Here is a 20,298-nt window from a genome sequence, read left to right on the forward strand (position 1 = left end):
CTGTGCGCTCGCCCCAGTAGTATATAGCCCCCATGTGCTCTCCCCAACAGTATATAGCCCCCATGTGCTCTCCCCAACGGTATATAACCCCCCCTGTGCTCTCCCCAATAGAATATAGCCCCCATGTGCTCTCCCCAACAGTATATAGCCCCCATGTGCTCTCCCCAACAGTATATAGCCCCCATGTGCTCTCCCCAACAGTATATAACCCCCCTGTGCTCTCCCCAACAGTATATAGCCCCCATGTGCTCTCCCCAACAGTATACAGCCCCCCTGTGCTCTCCCCAACAGTATATAGCCCCCCTGTGCTCTCCCCAATAGTATATAGCCCCCATGTGCTCTCCCCAACAGTATATAGCCCCCCATGTGCTCTCCCCAACAGTATATAGCCCCCCTGTGCTCTCTTCAACAGTATATAGCCCCCATGTGCTCTCCCCAACAGTATATAGCCCCCATGTGCTCTCCCCAATAGTATATAGCCCCCTGTGCTCTCCCCAATAGTATATAGCCCCCATGTTCTCTCCCCAACAGTATATAACCCCCCCTGTGCTCTCCCCAATAGAATATAGCCCCCATGTGCTCTCCACAACAGTATATAGCCCCCTGTGCTCTCCCCAATAGTATATAGCCCCCCTGTGCTCTCCTTAATAGTATATAGCCCCCCCTGTGCTATCACCAACAGTATATAGCCCGCTATGCTCTCCCCAACAGTATATAGCCCCCATGTGCTCTCCCCAACAGTATATAGCCCCCATGTGCTCTCCCCAACAGTATATAACCCCCCCTGTGCTCTCCCCAACAGTATATAGCCCCCATGTGCTCTCCCCAACAGTATACAGCCCCCCTGTGCTCTCCCCAACAGTATATAGCCCCCATGTGCTCTCCCCAACAGTATATAGCCCCCATGTGCTCTCCCCAACAGTATATAGCCCCCCTGTGCTCTCCCCAATAGTATATAGCCCCCATGTGCTCTCCCCAACAGTATATAACCCCCCCTGTGCTCTCCCCAATAGTATATAGCCCCCATGTGCTCTCCCCAACAGTATATAGCCCCCCTGTGCTCTCCCCAACAGTATATAGCCCCCATGTGCTCTCCCCAACAGTATATAGCCCCCATGTGCTCTCCCCAACAGTATATAGCCCCCCTGTGCTCTCCCCAACAGTATATAGCCCCCATGTGCTCTCCCCAACAGTATACAGCCCCCCTGTGCTCTCCCCAACAGTATATAACCCCCCTGTGCTCTCCCCAACAGTATATAGCCCCCATGTGCTCTCCCCAACAGTATATAGCCCCCCTGTGCTCTCCCCAAACAGTATATAGCCCCCATGTGCTCTCCCCAACAGTATATAGCCCCCATGTGCTCTCCCCAACAGTATATAGCCCCCCTGTGCTCTCCCCAATAGTATATAGCCCCCATGTGCTCTCCCCAACAGTATATAACCCCCCCTGTGCTCTCCCCAATAATATATAGCCCCCATGTGCTCTCCCCAAAAGTATATAGCCCCCCTGTGCTCTCCCCAACAGTATATAGCCCCCCTGTGCTCTCCCCAATAGTATATAGCCCCCTGTGCCCTCCCCAATAGTATTTACCCCCCCCCCCTGTGCTCTCCCCAACAGTATATACCCTGGGCTCTCGCCAACAGTACATAGCCCCCCTGTGTTCTCCCCAATAGTATATAGCCCCCCCCTGTGCTCTCCCCAACAGTATATACCCCCCTGGGCTCTCCCCAACAGTATATAGCCCACCTGTGCCCTCCCCAGTAGTATATAGCCCCCTTGCTGTGTGCAACCCCCCTCCCCCCGTTCGCTCCCGCTCCCCCTCCCATATAACATAAAAAAAAAAAATCAGTTATACTCACCCGGGTCCTCGCGTTCCTCTTCTCTTCCCTCTTGTGGCCGCACTGCAGCGGTCACAAGAGGCTGCACTCCCCTTACCCTCGCGCCGACGCTCCCGTGACGTCGGGCGCCAGAGGGATAGTGCGACCTCTTGTGACCGCAGCAAGTGCGGCCACAAGAGTGACTGACAGGGAGGGAGCCAATGGCGCTCTCTCTCTGTCAGTACTGCTGCTCCTGCTGAAGTGCAGCGGTGGGCGGAGGGGCGCAGCGGCGGACGGGGGGGCCCTGCAGGGGGCGCCATGGATGGGTAGTAGATTACCCATCCATGGCGCTCCACCCTGACAGGCTGGTGGCCGGAGCCCTGTGCGACCGCATTGGTCGCACATAGCAACGGCCGGCCTGCTCAGTGTGGGCCCCTTTAACCAGTGGGCCCGGTGCACGTGCACCATGTGCCCTCTGGTTAAAGCGGCCCTGGAATGACCAATAAAAGTGGCAATTTTACTGGTAAAACCCCAGTATTACTGAAGTGTATGCAGTGATTGACTGTCTAGTATCTCCTGTCTACAGTACAAAACCACTCTTTACCTGTGCCAGGACAGGCTGCTCTTTTGGGCACCAGATAATGGCAGCTTCATTTTTATGCTTAGAAAAAAGGTAGTTTTAGGCTATGTTTACAAACACACACAGCATTTTTCAACCAAAACCAGGAGTGGACAGAAAATACAGAAAGGCTATATTAACACACTGTTGAAATTGAGTGGTTGGCCGTAACTTAAACAAATAACGGATGTGTGTTGTTTCAAAATAACGGCTGTTAGGCTGCATTCACGCTACGGAACCTGCACAGAGACGCTCCCGCGTGACTCTCCGCCCATGCCATAGACTCCATCCTAGGACAGATTCCGCCGTCACTGCTATTTGCCTTCAAAACACCATTAGTTCTTCAAGGTACTTTTTAAAGGTTTTAAAGGGATTCAGAAGGGAAGTTTTTCGAAGCATCTTGGAGAAGTAACCACAGATATTCTGTGGATGTTGGCTTGCACAGATCCTTCCGTCTCAGTCAATTATGTTAAAATCAGGACTTAGAGTGGGGGCATAGTATCATATCTAGGACTCCTCATTCTTCTTTATGGTAAAGATAGTTATTATTGACATTGGCTGTGTGTTTGAGGTTATTGTCCTGCTGCTAAATTTGGAGGCAATCATACTCCTCCCTGATGGGAGGCATCTTACTTTTCAGCATTTTTCCCACCCCTGCCTAAAACTGTTTGCACAATACTGTTACTTTACAGATGTAATGTACTGGCTAATGAGGAAATCTTTATAGAAACCCTAATCAATCCATCAGTAAAAGCTGCAGGTTATAGTCTCTGCTCCACTAGAAAAAGCATGCCCAGACGCTTCTCAGGTTACTGACATCAGAACAATAACCTCAGCTGTCAGTTAAAACCTATTTAATTTTTTTTGTTTTTATTTTTGTATATTTTTTTCCATCAGGGGATGTATAAACGTCGATGGAGGCAATTGCACAAATCCTAGCCTGATTAGTGATGTGTTTTGTAGAACGCTATTACATTTTTTTATCTAATTTCTGAATATTTTGTGTAAATATGCTCTGATGGAACGAAATGAACAAAAATTGCAACAAAAAAACTAAATATAACACTGAACAATAGTTCATCCTCCATAAAAATGTCCTATGTTCCGGGCACCCTCCGCTCTGTTGAGTAGTGGGCACCTGGAAAAATGCTTGAGTCTCCCATTGATTTCAAAGTAGCTTGTTACTTGAGTCAAGCATAAAAAATGTTCGACTCCAGTAGCGGGGACTCAATCATTTTACTAGCAGTGCAGTGTTAGTAGAACAGGGGTGTCAAACTCAAATACACAGTGGGCCAAAATAAAAAAATTGCACAAAGTCGCGGGCCAACCTTGATAATTATTGAAGCCCGATTGCTGCTGTGCTGTCACTGTCAGAGCAGTGTGCGGTGTTCCTGGCACTGTCAGTGGTGTGCGTCTCCCAGCTCTGTGCTTTTTGATAAATGACATGACATAAATTGCTATACAGAAAAAAAAAGACAAATTTGGTGAGCTCTCCTAGAACACCATTCACACTAGGCAGGAGCACGTTGCTATGGCTGAAGTTGCAAACATACAAAAAACACAGAAAAATGCCACAGCTCACCGCAATGGCAAAATACAGACCCACTACAGACATGAAAATAGTTAAAAGCAGCCCCCCCCCCCCCAACTACCAAAAAAAACTTCCACAAAAATAATGAGGCTCTTGGTTACCACTTGAAAATGGCATAAACCATGGAGAGGCCATAGTACAGTGTAGGACTGTCCAGAGCATGAGGCCACCGTAACGTGGTGGGACAGTTTATGCCATTTTCAAGTGGTAACCAGGAGCCTCATTATTTTTGTGGAAGTTTTTTTTGGCAGTTGGGGGGCTGCTTAAACCCCAACCCATACAATAGCAAATCCCCCCAAAATTGCCCCACGTATTAGCCAGCCCTCCCAATAGGGCCCAAATAGTAACCAGCCCCCCAAGTGTCCTATTTAGTAGCCAGCCCTCCCCAATAGTCTCATATAGTAGCCAGCCCTCCCGAATAGTTCCCATACAGTAGCCAGCCCACCGAGTGTCACATATAGTAGCCAGCCCTCCCAATAGTGCCCAAATAGTAGCCAGCCCCCTGAGTGTCCCATACAGTATAGTAGCCAGCCCTCCCAAATAGTAGCCAGCCCCCGAGTGTCTCATTTAGTAGCCAACCCTCCCAATAGTGCCCAAATAGTAGCCAGCCCCCCAATAGTCTCATATAGTAGCCATCCCTTCCCAATAGTCTCATATAGTAGCCATCCCTTCCCCATAGTCTTATATAGTAGCCAGCCTTCCGCAATAGTCTCATATAGTAGCCAGCCCTCCCCAATAGTCTTATATAGAAGCCAGCCCTCCCCAATAGTCTCATATAGTAGGCAGCCCTCCCCCAAGTCTCATATAGTAGACAGTCCTCCCTCATAGTCTGTTATATAGTAGCCAGCCCTCCCCCATAGTCTCTTATATAGTAGCCAGTCCTCCTTCACAGTCTCTTATATAGTAGCCAGTGCTCCCCAATAGTCTCTTATAAAGTAGCCAGCCCTCCCCAATAGTATCATATAGTAGCCAATCCTCCCCCACAGTCTCTTATATAGTAGCCAGCTCTCCCGTATAGTCTTTTATATAGTAGCCAGCCCCCCCCATAGTCTCTTATATAGGAGCAAGTCCTCCCCAAGACTCATATAGTAGTCAGCCCTCCCTCATAGTCTCTTATATAGTAGCCAGTCCTCCATCATAGTCTGTTATATAGTAGCCAGCCCTCCACAATAGTCTCGAATATAGTAGCCAGTCCTCCTTCACAGTCTCTTATATAGTAGCCAGCCCTCCCCATAGTCTCATATAGTAGCCAGCCCTCCCCCATAGTCTCATAAATAGTAGCCATGGCGGGCCAGATGTAATTAAAACTCTGAATTGCCTGGCGGGCCAAAAATAATTGCACCATGGGCCAGATTTAGCCCATGGGCCAGAGTTTGACATGACTGATGTAGAAGATCGCTACTAATAGAGGGAGCTTCCTCTGCAGTCCTCACGCCCACGATGCATCTCTGCCCTTGCTTGGTGCCCATCCCTGTATGCAGCCAGATGACTCATTCATACATAGCTACTGATGGAGGAGCATGTGATGATACATGTCACTGTTCCTCTTCCACATCCATGTGTAACATCACATGCTCTTCTGTCAGCAGCAATGTGTGGAGGAGCACCATTATTAGAGTGAACAGAATGCAGTGAAAGAGCCCTTTAATAGTAAGTTATCTGCTAAATACACTGAACTGCTTTGAAAAAAAGTCATGTTAAACGGGAACTTTGGATAGGCAAAAAAAATTATATTAAAAATACATTGAAAGTTATATAGATGTATCTATATAATGTATTACCATATCTGTGCGGTTCTGCCACACTGGTAGCTGATAGAAATCCAGGAAGAGAAGAAAAATGGCCCCTGTGCCAATCCACATTGTCTCCTGCTCCCCCTGCTTCCCCCCCCTCAGAAGACAAATATTCCATACCTCTGTCTCACATTGTGTGTGTTTGCTGAGCGCAGGCTGATGATGCAGAAAGGGGGCAGGGTGTGATGTCATAGGAGGCTTGGCTGGATCCCCCAATCCCCTGAGTGATTCACCATCTCCGACCAGCCCCTCTAGTCTACACCTGAGCAGCAAGGACTGAGAGAAGCAGCTGCTGCAACTTCACTATTTTTTTTATTTATTCCAGTATCGACATTACAGGTAGTAACCACAATAACATGATAAAGTACTGCAATAAAATAATTGAGTAACACAATGAAACTGCAATGTGTGAACACAGCCTAGATGGGAACAGCTTTGGGTGGGGAATAGGCAGGGTGGGGGACTGTGAACAGCTGAGGGAAAGCAAGGCATTCTGGAACTTGCAGTACTATGTACAACTGCTCAACCAGGAAGTGCAGAAACACAAAACAGAATGAAGACCCCCAAGACAAATGGCTTTTTGGTAGTTTCAAAACTGGGTTAGACAGATAAGCAATGCTTTATCAAGAACATCCTTATAAGCGAGAATAAAGTTTATTGAAATGTTATGCCTATCTCATATTCTTTATTTTTATGTATTATTTACCAATACAAATATCCAATTGTATCTTTTCTGAGGAGGGCTGTATGGCCTTTAAAAAAAAATAGATTTTGAGTCTAAAATAGTTTGGGTTACTAATTGGCCTTTGGGTGTGACTTAATTGAAAAGTCCATAGAATTTAATAGTAAAAACGGAGAAAGAACGTTGGCAAAAGAAAAACTGCGTGTGAACAACCAATAAAAAAATGTCGGCTGTTTGCAAAAGACGTCCCAAAAAAATTGTCATGATCATTATTTTGACATCCGCGGCGTTATTCAATACATTGTGTGCATTGGACGTCTGTCTTTCAATTGACTGCAATGCATTTATCATCCTTAAATGCTTGCTTCCTGTCATTATTTTATTGTAGAAATCTCGTAATGTTGCTCATGAAAAATTTTTACTTTTATTTTTAGAGCATTACCTGTTCATATTTTCCTGTCTTAGATGTGTAGATTTAGCTATTCAGGGAATGGTATGGAATTAGCTGCATTATGTAAATTTTTTCATTATATTTATTTTAATTTAAAACATAAAATATAAAAAATTAAACATTATTATGACGCCCGTCTTCTCGCAATAAAATGATGGCCGTGAAGAAGGATGTTCTTAATCTTTACAAAGCCTAACCCAGGGGGTCCACTATACCATCAGCAAAACAATCACAAAGTAAGAATGACCAATTTGCATATTAAATTTTCTTTATTGATCCAATTACTAGTGATGAGCGGACCGTCAGACTTTTGGACCGATGGCATCTGCACTCTATCATCATGCCTGTGATCCCGCGAATATGCGGCCAGGATATTCCAGGGAATTCCAGATCGATTCCTGGAATATCCTGGCCACATATTCCCGGGAGTGCAACTATGCGGCCGGGACCACAGGCATGCCGATAGAGTGAACTGCTTTCAGACCAAAAGTCCGAAAGATTCGCTCATCTCTACCAATTACATCTGCACAGGATAATCACTACATTATGGCAAGATACATTATAGCCCGTCTCCAGTGCTTCATCCCCAGCCCAGTGCCCGTGAATACAACTGCCCAATACATGGGAGCCGGGCCGCAGTTCAAAGGAAGGACCGTGGCATCGGCTAACCAGCGGCAGCGCCATTCTAAACATGAGCAATGCTTAAAGCAAATGTACCTGATGGTACATTTGCTTTAAGATTGATTCTTGGATCCATAATCCATACGTCACAGAGTCTCTTCTGGCTGGGGTAGTCACAGATTCTAGTATGGATGGAAGTATTATTATCACGCTCAGTCACACAGCAGCCCAATGGTACAGTATGTTCATTTTTGTAAATTGTTGGTAATTAATAATACCTGAGCCTAACATTTATCTTGATAACTGGAAGTAAAGAGCCATGTTTCTCAATTACATGTATATACATAATTATTGATGGTTATAATTAACACTGAATATTGTATTGCGCTTACATTAATGCGTTTTTGTATAGATTTTATACTGAGTTTCTAACTATTGTATATTTATGCAATTACCACATGTGACGTTGATTAATTTGTAATCATGTACTTAAACTGTGTAGTGGGAAATATATAGGAGCACTAGGATTGTATATACTTGCCTGAAAAAGACTCTATAGAAGGGTTGAAACTTCACTTGTAAACGTTGGATGAAAACAAGACACAATAATTGGATTTAAACACCTTAAAATTGGGTTTTGTTTAACCCTTGCATCCACATGGTTTTGCATCTTGACAGTGCTATCTTACTGGTGTTATTATATGTTAGTTTCTGCTTACTGCACTTCTGCTATTTATTCAAATACCATTAACGTATATTGGTGGATGGTCTTGAGTGAACAAACATATCAGGAATGACTTATGGAATCAAATCTATGTCTGGAGGAAAGAAGGTAAAGAGGGGGAAATCTTTTTGAAATCGAAATCTTTGAAAGGCCGGGTTCACACATACTGTATCCGCTTCCGATACAGTCCCATTCACTTGAATGGGATGACATACTGACTTTGACTTACTTACAGCAGGATGACAATGTCATGGTATGTCATCCCATTGAAGTGAATGGGAAGGTCTCCACAGCGGATTTCGCTGCAAACTCGCAGCATGAAATCTGCTGCGGATACGGTACGTGTGAAGCTGGTCTTAAAGGACTAAATAAGGTTCAGGAGGAAAGTGTTTTAATAAGAAGCTAGACACAAGAACAAAGCTGAGGTTAGTTGGAAAGAGATCATGTGCAACATATAAAATATTATTTTACTAAAAGCGTAGTAGATGCTTGAAACAAACTTCTAGCAGGTGTGGAAGGTAAATCCACAGTAAGTGAATTTAAACCTGCCTGGGATAAACAATCATAATATAAACAAAATACTATAAGGGCAGACTAGATGGACCAGGTGGCCTTTGTCAGCCAACAGTTCCTTGTGTTTCTATAATAAAAGTTTATTGTCATTTGCATTGAGTCAGTAGACAATCCAATAGGAGTGGTTTGATGCAATCCTGTTTCCTTCTTGCTCGAACATGCTTAACATCTTGGGAGTGAAAGAAAGTCCGGTTTAATGCTGGAAGCAGGATATGTTTGGCAGATGGAGAAGAGTGAAATAAGTAAGGTACGATACATTTACAGTAGGATAATAGGTTACTTTCCAGTGGGTACGACTGAGACAAAACATTACTTGTGCCTTAAACTTCTGGTTTCAACATAAGCCAACTTATTTTCTTAAAATTTGTTTACTAGCGTAGTGTCGGTGAACCGTGCCCTTACTACTCTCATAGCAACACACCTGCCTTTCAGGATTTCTCAGTTTTGTTTGAACAAGTTCTCTTCCTCTACTAGTACATACATTATACCTTTTTATTAGTTTTATTATTTATTATTTGTAGTTGTTTCTTTATCTTCCAATGTTAAATGACCTTTTTTTCATATTAATGAAAAAACATGTTGTACACACCTGTCACCCTGTGGTGTGACGAGTGGAACTTAAAATGGTACAGTTAGAGATCAGCTAATCTATTCACAGATTTGTAAATTAAGCCCGAATCTGTGGTCCAGGATGGTTAGGAGCTACAATATGCCTATGTGGTGTCCTACCACAGGTGTTGCAGTTGTATATACCCTTTGCAAAAGTCTGTACTTATTGTGTTATTATGGTAATGAAAGTAGTACTAAGTTTCACCACTAGATGCTGTATACTGTATTATGTATATGTGTATGGAAGCTGCACAGCTGAAGGATGGAAAGGGTTATTGTTGTTTCTATGTGTCACCAGAATCTGTAGACCAGTAGGATTCCTGTTTCCTTCTTTCCTATCATCCTCCTTTCTTCTTCTGTTGCACTCTTCACCCACTCATAGCGCACCTTATATGCTGGAGGGGAAGTAAGTCACATGGGTGGAGGAGGAGCAAGGTCTTTCTTGTTCTGGACATTGTGGTGGAAGGACACAAGCCAGATAGCTCTCCACAGTGATCCCATCTGGGCCCTGGCTCTCTACCAGGTCCCCGTTCTCTAAAAGTCAGTCTTAGCTAGTACCCCACATGGGAAAGATGCAAGACAGCATGCCTCTCACAACTTCTTGACTAGTAACACTAAACCATACTATGCAGTGTTAAACTCTTGAGAGTACAAGCCAGAGACACCCTTAACCCACGCCGTGGACAAGGAGAAGTCACAGTGTAGGACAGTATCCACAAAAGAGCCAAAGAGCTAAGAACTGATCCGGACAGAGCAAAGTTGCAGTAAGCCTAGGAACTCTGTCTCGCAGCGCAGTTGTCAGCAGGAAATCCTCAGCATTCTGCTCATCCTGGGTAACAAGGTCTGATCCTGTGTCACCCATTAGGAAGGTTCAGCCAAGTCTAGTGGGCATAAGGTAGTGTGAAGACAAAAACTCAAGGTCAATACATGGGCACAGGTGTTCTTCTTCTTCTTCTAAGAATCCTTTAACATCCCAGCAAATCACAGTACACATGGGTTGAGATTCTCACAGCATCCTCCTCTCTGCTACTCTGCTTCTTGTATCACTCAGTACAAAACAACCAATACACCTATATCCTACACTGCACCTCTACTACAGATCTGGTTGTTCTATTGTGAAGTGTTTATTGAGAACTTTGTCAAGTGTGTTTCAGAGACTTTCACCAAAGGAACCTAATTCTGTTGAACCTGTATTACCTGCTGCACATTTACAAATAGTAAACCGGCTCAATTATATCCAAAGACCCTGTGATTATTCGCAGTCCACAAACAGCATACACCTTGACCTTGGGACACTTCTTCTTTTTGTGGGTGGGGGTTCCTATCATGCGGAAGGGTCACTATACCACTCTGGCCATCTGTGAATACTCTAACCCAAGGGACCCAGTAGCAACCTGGCAGGACACTGACCACAGGGAAAAAGGATACAACTGGCCTTGTAAAATAAAAGCAGGCGTGCCATCACACCTCTGTGCCCACCAGGCACTGGCATCAAGTGACAACATTCCGGTCTGGCTGTATCTCGGCCATCCACCACTGAAGTTGTGTGACACTACAACACCTAGCAAGTGACCGGCCGCTCCTCCAATATAACATCACACCGGGGGTAAACCACACTTATTCTTCTTGACATCACATGACATAGCGCTGGAGGAACTGACTGTAGCTAAGGCTTATTTTTGGATTTTGACTTTGAAATTAAAGCTACTCTAAAAACCCTGCTAAATTAAAGGAAATTTATATAAATTGATTTTTTTTATTGATTAGAGAAAGATACTGAAAGTTGTTATGGGGGCTGCCATCTTGCCTGAGGTGTTTTTTTTTTTTAACAGTGACATGCTTTACAGAAAGACTCGTGGACATAGACGACAATAAACAGAATCTGTGACCTTGGGATGAAAGTTAAACATTACTGACAATAATCTGTGAACGTTGAAGAGGTCTATACCGGGAGCTGCTATTGTCTACTTTATGTACTGCTGTCACATGTCGCTATAATGCAGTACAGATTACTTTACAGCAGCCTCCTATTATCACCACAGACAGAACAGGAAGTCTCAGGTTAGTTTTAGCCCCAGTGGTTCAAATGAATACTGCAAGATTTCAGGAATATTTTATTATAATATAGATAGAAAAATGGAAAATTAGTAAAAATGTTACCAAACATTCATTTTCTGATGACACATTCCCTTTAAGGTAGGGCTTAATTTCAGGGTTGGGCTAATTTTTGGAGAAACAGTAGTAGTAGTAAAAAGAGTAATTTGACTACTCACTTTTCATAAATATTAACTAATCCAAACCTTGACAACATAATGTGTTAGAGTTCAGTCTGTGTGTGTGAACTCGGCTGGAAGAATCAGCCGACATCCGACTTCTCTCTGACCTGTTCACACTACTTGTTCTGCTACCAGGGAGCCGACACCCAGTCTCATGCCTTTCTCCTGACTCCTCTCTGGTGCTCGTAGGGTTAAGCCTTCAGGTGTTGCATTCTCCTGAGGCTTGCTCCTGTCTGAGTACAGGGGAGGGCTCCCTGGCTGCTATTGGTGTCTCATGCTGCTGTCAGACTCCTTGTCCTATCAGAGGCTGGGGCGGGAGCTCTGGTGAATTACACCTTGTAGTTGCCAGTGTATGTTTGGTCTCCAGCTACACCAGTGTATCTTATTGTTCTGCTAGCTATTTGACACTTGGACTTGAACTTCGCTTTTGCCTCATCCTCTGTACTGTGTTACCTCTTGTGTTTGACCTAGCACCGGACTCTGTTTACCCCTTGTTTGCTGATTCGGATTTTGATGTGACCTGTTGTGAAATCAAAGTGTCATCTCTTCCGTCGCACCCTGCACCTCACACTAGTTCTACTTAAAGGTCCGATCCCTGTGTGTCCGGGGGTGGGTATTACCACTCCTGGTCACCGTGACAAGTCGCCCCAAAACACCAGAGCCCACCAGCTGCACATAACACCTGCACAAGCACCCCGGGCCAAGGCACATGTAACATGACAGCTGCATCTAACTGTCTTATATGCAGCCTTCCCTGGTGTCCCTATGGGAGATCAGTGTAGTTGTATTAAAAGTCCCACATTCCTGATCTCGCTTAGTAAATGGCCTAAGTGCAAAAACCTGCCAAAGTGCAAAAATTGCACATTTTTGGGTGCATCAAATCCAGAAAAATTGCAATAAAAAGCGTTCAAAAAGTCGCATATATGCAATCAAGGTACTGATAGAAAGAACACATTATGGCGCAAAAAATGATACCTCAATCAGCCCCATAGACCAAAGGATAAAAGCATTCTAAGCATGGTAATAGAGGAATTTTAAGAAACTTTTTTTTTTCTTCAAAAAGGTTTTATTTTTTTAAAAGCAATCAAATAATATAAAAGTTATGCAAGTTGCATATTGTTTTAATCATATCGACTTGAGGAACATATTTAACATGTCAGTTTTTCCATAGGCTGAACGGCGTATTTGACAGCGCATATAAATTTTTCCTGGTTTCGAAATATGTTTTATGCAAAAATTTAGTTTGCCATTGCAAAGTACAATTAGTGATATAAAAAATAAGGGCTCATGTGGGTTTTTAGGTGAAAAAATGCAAATGCTATGGCCTTTTAAACACGTGAAACGCAAAAATGAAAATTGTCTATGTTCACACATGTTGGAGTTTCATTGCAGTAAATGCAATGGAATGAGGCGGTAGCGCAATGAAACTACAGTGTGTGAACACAGCCCCAAAAAAGCTCTGAAAAGGTCAAATACATTAAATACTTGCAGTACTGGGGATGACATGCCTAACTGAGCATATGAGGAATTTGAATACTTTAACCAGTGTGCTCAGGATTATTCTTCAATGATGTAAAGATAAAGTTATAAGGTCAAGCAAGCATGTAAACCTCATCAAAGCTGGCTGAAGATGAATTTATTCCTGCGGGAAGGATGCCTTTTTGTGCAAGAGAAGATACTTATCAGGCCATGGATATTGCAAACCTTGAATTACTGTGTTTTGCTAAACCTTTGCACATCTCTTAAATGGTTATATTGGGTTAGAAATTATAACTGCTTACTTTAAAAAAAAAAAAAAAAAAAAAAACACCCCTGTCTTAAATGGAACTGAGATGCAATACCACATATGAACTGGACGCAAGAATGGCGCTGTTTTTGAAAGTAATCAGCCATGTTTTTTTCTAATTCTAAAGCACCTTTTTAATTTAACGTAGCATTGCTAAAGGTTGGAGTACTGTTTATATGTAATGTTAACTCCATTTGACAATATTCTGCTGTGTAAATCCCTTTGTCCACAAATGTAATCACATTTCTACATCCATTAGAATAACCTGATACAGAATATGTAGGAATAGGAAGTTCTCCATTTATGTGCAGAATGTTTCTTTCTTTTCACCATGAGCATTTGGAAATTTCTCCTGCAAACAGGCTGTTTGTGACATCTGTCATGTAGTGGACAGGCAGGAAATTACCCTGAGTCAAGAAATTCTCCCTATGCCACAGCTAAAAATATCTAAAATAGCAGAGCTGCCTTTATGAGTATGTGCAGATCACATGCTGGCTCCTAACCACATGCTTCAAAATGAGGGTTTTTCTTACTCTCCTAAAAACATTTTCAAGTTATCAGGAGTTCTTATTCACTGGCAATTAACTTCTTAAGGACCCATGATGTACCGGTATGCCAGAGGAGCTGAGCTTGCTTCATAAAGGGTGAGGATCGGCCGTTAATGATTGGTCGCAGCGATTACACTGCCGCTCATCATTAACCCCTTCATTGCTACTGATTGCAGCATTTACATGTAAGTGACAGAAGTTGCACACCTTTCACTTTCCGATCGCGACTGCGGTTGTCCCGATCCTTTGCACTGACTGCCAGAGGTCATCTCCGTGCAGTCAGTTCTGCAATTGTCTAATAGACTCTGCCACCGGCAGACTCTATGTGAAGATCACAGATAACATTAATCAATTTAATGCAATGGCATAGCATTGACCAGTGTATGCAATCTAAATATTGCATATAATAGTCCCCTAGGTCGACTTAAAGAGTAAAAATACATAAATAAATAAATAAATTCAAATATGACATAACCCCTCCCCCAAGTTAAAATTACTCCCCTTTCCCATTTTATATATAAAGCATATAAAATAAATAAACATTATATATTGTAGAGTGCGTTATTGTCTTATCTAATAGAGTATAACAACAGCGTTCCTGTACAGTGAATGGTGTAAACAAAAAAAGGAAAAAAGTGCTAGTATTGCTGACTTTTTGTTACATTATATATTAGGAATGAAGAGCTATCAAAATGTCCCATCTACACAAACATGGTACCAAAGACAACTAAAAATTGTGAAAAAAAAAAAGACCACAAACAGCCCACTGGCGTAGTCTGTGGGGCAAAAATCCACTGTGTCCTTAAGAAGTTAATTAGAAATACTGATGTTATTATTATAATTATTATTATTATTATAATTATTATTATTATTATTATTATTATTACTATTACAAGAAAGAAACAAAAATCTTATTTCCTTTTTAGTATTAGTATTTTTGCTCAGTATTTTTCAACCAAAACCAGGAGTGGATTGAAAACACAGAAAGGTTATGTTCACACACTGTTGAAATTGGGTGGATGACCACAATTGGCAAATAATTTCCTTTATTTTAAAACAACGACCATTATTAAATGGCGGCCATCCACTCAATTTCAACAGCGTGTGAACATAGCCTTTCTGTGTTTTTACTCCACTCCTGGTTTGGGTTGAAAAATACAGTGTGGGAACATAGACTTAAACATTACATACTGCTTGTTTGGGCATAAATGTATTAAACACAACCAATATACTATAGTAACCTAGCCCCTAGAAACTGCAGCTAAATTTCAGTTCTTCATTTACATTTTTTACTCCCTACCTGCAAAAAACTAAAGCTTCTTATGCCACAAGTTGTACCCATATTTTACCATATAATATACAGTATAAGGTAACAAAATGTTGTACAAGGACTACTCTCACACCTGTAGAAGTCACATACTATTAACAAGTCCTCTTCCCCAAGCCGCATTTACACTAGGCGATGGTCTCAGAACAATAGGACAGCCTGAGCCGAGTATTTTGTCTCATTTGTCATTACCTTGTAGTATATATGTAATTGTTTTTGTATTACACTTCAGTTTATTGACCTGAGGACTATGTTGTAATGAGTGATCAATTTTTTGGACAGATGTTTTGTTACATGCTTATAAATGTAATAAATCACTTTGATGTCTAGTTTTAACTTTCTGCTGTGCATGTCTAAGTAGAATTGAGGTAAAGCCTTTTGCTTCCATCTAAGGCACAGCTCTATCGATTCCAGAGACTATGGTGGAGTTTCGTCAAACATGGTGTAAAGTGAAACTGGCTCAGTTGCCCCTAGCAACCAGATTCCACCTTTTATTTTCCAAAGAGTCTGTGAGGAATGAAAGGTGGAATCTGATTGGTTGCTGGGGGCAACTGAGCCAGTTTCACTTCACACTATGTTTGATAAATCCCCCCCCCCCCTCCATGTTTACATACCGTTTTTATTGGACGCCCATAATTTAAAGGAAAATAACATTCACCATTATACAAACAATGGCTGTTAATTTCCATTAAATGGCGGCCATCCAATAAGACATAGCCTGAATGTGAGATTAATGCTACAATGTATTTTCAGTCTAATAAATTCACTAGTTGGATTTACTTGTATTGTGTATGATGGTTCATTAGTAACCACATGAAGTATAGTGTTCCCAGACAAAAGTTTACAGTACTATAAGTAGAAGTAATAATAACCTTACCAGGTATACCTGTTAAGTACAAATCCAAAAATGTAATATTTTTCCTCTTCACATTATAAGTGAAATTCAAATTAATTGAATTGAAATTAAAGGGGTTGTCCAGTTGTATGGAAATATTCCTTCTAAGACAACAGGTGGTAAGAGACAATTATCACATGCTCACCAACACACCCTTATGCGACAACCAATAGCTGCAAAATGTTGCAGTGACATCCTGCAGCTATTAGACATCACCACCTATATATGATGGCACCTGCCTCCTCTAATCTCAGAATATATACTTCCAAACATAGAGCAGAGCAGACACAAGATCACTGAACAACCCCTTTAAGGTAGTCAACAAACTACTTGTCTTACATGACATGTGCCACATTTATGACCTCTGGGGTACTTTCTTATCTTCATTATTCCCAGATGATAATGCATATCAGAGCAAAAATCAAGTCATGAGAGGGAAAGAACAAAAAAATTTGTTTGCATTGGAAGTTTTTAAAGACCTCCATAATTCTGTCCTTTAAACAAAACTAAGTAGGCAGGGTAGAGGGGGCTTACCGAGAGGTGACCAAGAACACAACAATCACTATGGTAAGTAAAAAGTAAAAACGAAAAGTAAAAAAAAAAGTAAAAACGAAAAAATCATAAAAGCGGTGGCTGGATCACTGGGTTTCCTCTATGTTACCGGACACTGACTCCACGTTCTGGTGAAAGAAGTTCTTTATTTTCAGCTACGTGTTTCGAGGAGGCCACCCTCCTCTTCATCAGGCATATTCGGACCATACAGCCGATAATCGCTGCATGTAATATAAGCTGATCGTTGTCTGTGAACAGGCTGAAATGCTAACGATCAGCCTGGCAATAATGCACTGCTCATCACCTGCCGAATATCATCCCTACATTGATTTTTTTTAAATGGCTGGGCCCTAGAGATTGGTCAGGGGTTGAGGACACAAATATTTTGAAAATCTGGTCTAGGCTTTGATCTGGTCAAGGTTTTTTTTCCCATTATGACCATAATATGTTAAACGATCATATTTTGGCTTTAAAAAGACCACCATAAAATGTCTGTAAAACATAAGACCGTTATGAGAACATTGCCCAATAGTGCTCTGGATTTCAGACTGGGTTGGAAGTTTCATCTTCCTACAAGACAACACAGGACAAGCTTAGAAGAAACTCTGAGAGTTGTTTCAGCTTAGTACTGAGTAAAGGGTTTTATGTTGATGCAATATTTTACTTTTTCCGTTTAAATAAACTAACAAAGATTTCTAACATTCTGTTTTTACCCTGTTAATATGGGGTATTAACCCCTTCCTGCATCAGAACATAACTGGATGTCCTGATCTCTGAGGGACGGTTCAGAGGGGGGCCGCCCGGCGAACCTGCTCTGAACCGCCGCAATCATGGGTGCTATGTTATTGCGGGCATGGTCCAATCACCACGCCCGCTAATTATACCTTGAAATGCAGCTGTCAAAACTGACAAACTGTCACAGATCCAGGCTTAGCAATCGATGAATCTGGTTTGCTGCAGACCAGAGTAAGGTCTGGTTCATTTTTTACGGACCCGTATCCAATCAGGCCGTAGCCTCATACGTAGCGTGCACTGTGCAGCCGCATATCCTATACTTCCAAGCATACGCATGACCTGGAAAAATACCGCCGATTAGTTACAGCCCGCAATACAGCCGCACAGATACATAGTGTGAACATAGCCTAATACAGCAATGATCTAATCGATCATTGCTGTATTAAGTATACTGCAGTGACCTCTATGGGAGATCACTACAGTAATAGTAAAAGTATCCAGGGGACTAAGAGTTAAAGTATACAGTTAAAAAAAATATATTTTATTAATAAAAAATCCCCTCCCCTAATAAAAGTTTGAATCACCACCCTTTTTCCCATTTTATAAATATAAATAAATAAACATGTTTGTTATCGCTGTGTGCAACCGAAATGTTACATAACTTTATTCCTGATCTCGCACGGTAAATGGCGTAAGTGCAAAAAACGGCCAAAGTGCAAAATTGCAGATTTCTTGTGACAGCAAATCCAGAAAATTGTAATAAAAAGTGATCAAAAGGTCGCATATATGCAATCAAGATACCGATAGAAAGTACAGATCATGGCATGAAAAGTTACACCTCAAACAGCCCTATAGACCATAGGATAAAAGCGTTATAGGGATTGGAATAGAGCAATTAAAAAAATATTGATATATATTGAAATATATTGATGTAATCGTACTGACTTCACTGGACAAATAATTTTTTTCTAGTTTCACAGCATATTGTAAGGCAAAATTAAGTCTGCTATTGCAAAGTATAATTAGTGACGCAAAAACTAAGGGCTCATGTGGGTCTGCAGGTGAAAAAATGCAAGCGTTATTGCCTTTTAAACACAAGGAAAAAAGGAAAAAACAAAAGTGAAAATTCGCCCGGTCCTGAAGGGATTAAACTCAGAATGGCGCAACACAACAAAATGTGGAAAAAGTGAAAGGGTTTCTAAATGCATTATATTTTGCCACAGGTTTTGTAACACATTTCTCCCAGATTTCAACCTTTCACATTTTTCTGCTACACATGGGATTTTAAAAATTCACATGAAATCTGCAATGGTTAAAATAAGTGTACTCCCACACAGGGGTCAGATGGGTTCATTGCAAATTTCCTTTTGGGTATTCATAGAAAATACACAGCAGGCTGTGTCCAGCTTTTTTCTTAATTTTTGAATTATTTTTTTCACATGCTGCAGCTTTCATCTCTTTGCCAACCAATCCCAGCTCAGGTATTTTACAACTGCTTGGGCGCATCATTCTGAATTCTGACAATTTTAAAATCTTGATCTTTAATTGTTCATTTTGGAGCCTGGTAACTAGGCATGAGGGCGGAGACACAGTGGCATGTAGGCACACTGCCACTTTCCAGCCACTCACGCTTGATTAGCAGCCTGAGGGCTACGAACTAAATACAAATCCCAGCGTTCAGACTGCCAATCAAGCATGAGTTCCGCCTCCATGCCTAGTTACTGGGCGTCAGGACAGATGAGTAAAGATTAACATTTTTAAAATTGCCACCCTACCAGAGACTGCTGGGCACAGGGGCTATTAGGGCCAACTCATTCTCCCTCGGGGAGTTTATTGGTTCCCTTTAATCCACACAAATATATATATATATATTTATAAATATAAAATCATATATCCACAAGGATTTGTTAGGGATTTTCCGCTGAATATATCCATGCATTTCTACCATGTTGTGTATGAAAGTCCAAGATATTTATGAAAATTCGGCTGCTTCAGCAATGATAACAGCTACTGCATAATGCTATGTTCCCACGTCGGGGGCTTCCCCAAAATGGGACAATTTTTTTTACTATTGAAAATGTACCAAAAGCTGAAAATACAGCTGGAATTTCAGAGGTCATAGAATACTGACAGATCCATGTGCAGCAATATTGGTGCAATTGTTAGCCATGCAATACTGTGAAAAAAAAAAAAAGTTTATATTATAATTTTGGATCAAAATCATAATTCTATATTCATCAGCTGTTTATAAAACATGGATTTCAGTAGCTGTCAATGCCTCTCTATTGACGAGTTCTCTAGCATGCTTACTTATTATGCAATGCAATCCCTCTGTGATAAAAGAGTATACAGAGAATGTAAAAGGAAGTAATGTGGCAAACAGCCGTTGAGGAAGTCGGTGCAAACTGAACAAGTTGAGAAAATGAGGAAGCTACCAGTCAGTTCCAGTTGATAGAGTTTTAGAGTGGTCGTCTTAATGACACACAACTCCTTGCCCTTCTCATTTATTAAGAATACTTAATAGCTGTATTTTTTTATGTTTCTTTAAAATCGTTATACCAGCTTTCTGGAGAGACATGGATATTCACAAAGTTTTAACTCTAAACTTGTCTTAGGAGTCAGGAGACCATCTCTCAAGACAAGAAAAGAGCTACTTGAGGGCAAGTATTCCAAATAACAGGTGAGTGCTAATACATTG

The 20,298-nt window shown here is 41.7% G+C and overlaps 1 long non-coding RNA gene across 1 annotated transcript; it reads left to right on the forward strand.

Annotated features, from left to right (window-relative positions):
- Positions 1 to 9,028: 9,028 nt before the first annotated feature.
- Positions 9,029 to 20,276, forward strand: LOC138774675 (uncharacterized). The gene is made up of 3 exons (XR_011360358.1): positions 9,029 to 9,119; positions 11,314 to 11,542; positions 20,216 to 20,276. It is a non-coding gene; the product is annotated as an uncharacterized lncRNA (long non-coding RNA).
- Positions 20,277 to 20,298: the final 22 nt, after the last annotated feature.

Source organism: Dendropsophus ebraccatus, unplaced genomic scaffold (assembly GCF_027789765.1).
Source record: "Dendropsophus ebraccatus isolate aDenEbr1 unplaced genomic scaffold, aDenEbr1.pat pat_scaffold_1021_ctg1, whole genome shotgun sequence".
Classification (NCBI taxonomy): Eukaryota; Metazoa; Chordata; class Amphibia; order Anura; family Hylidae; genus Dendropsophus; species Dendropsophus ebraccatus.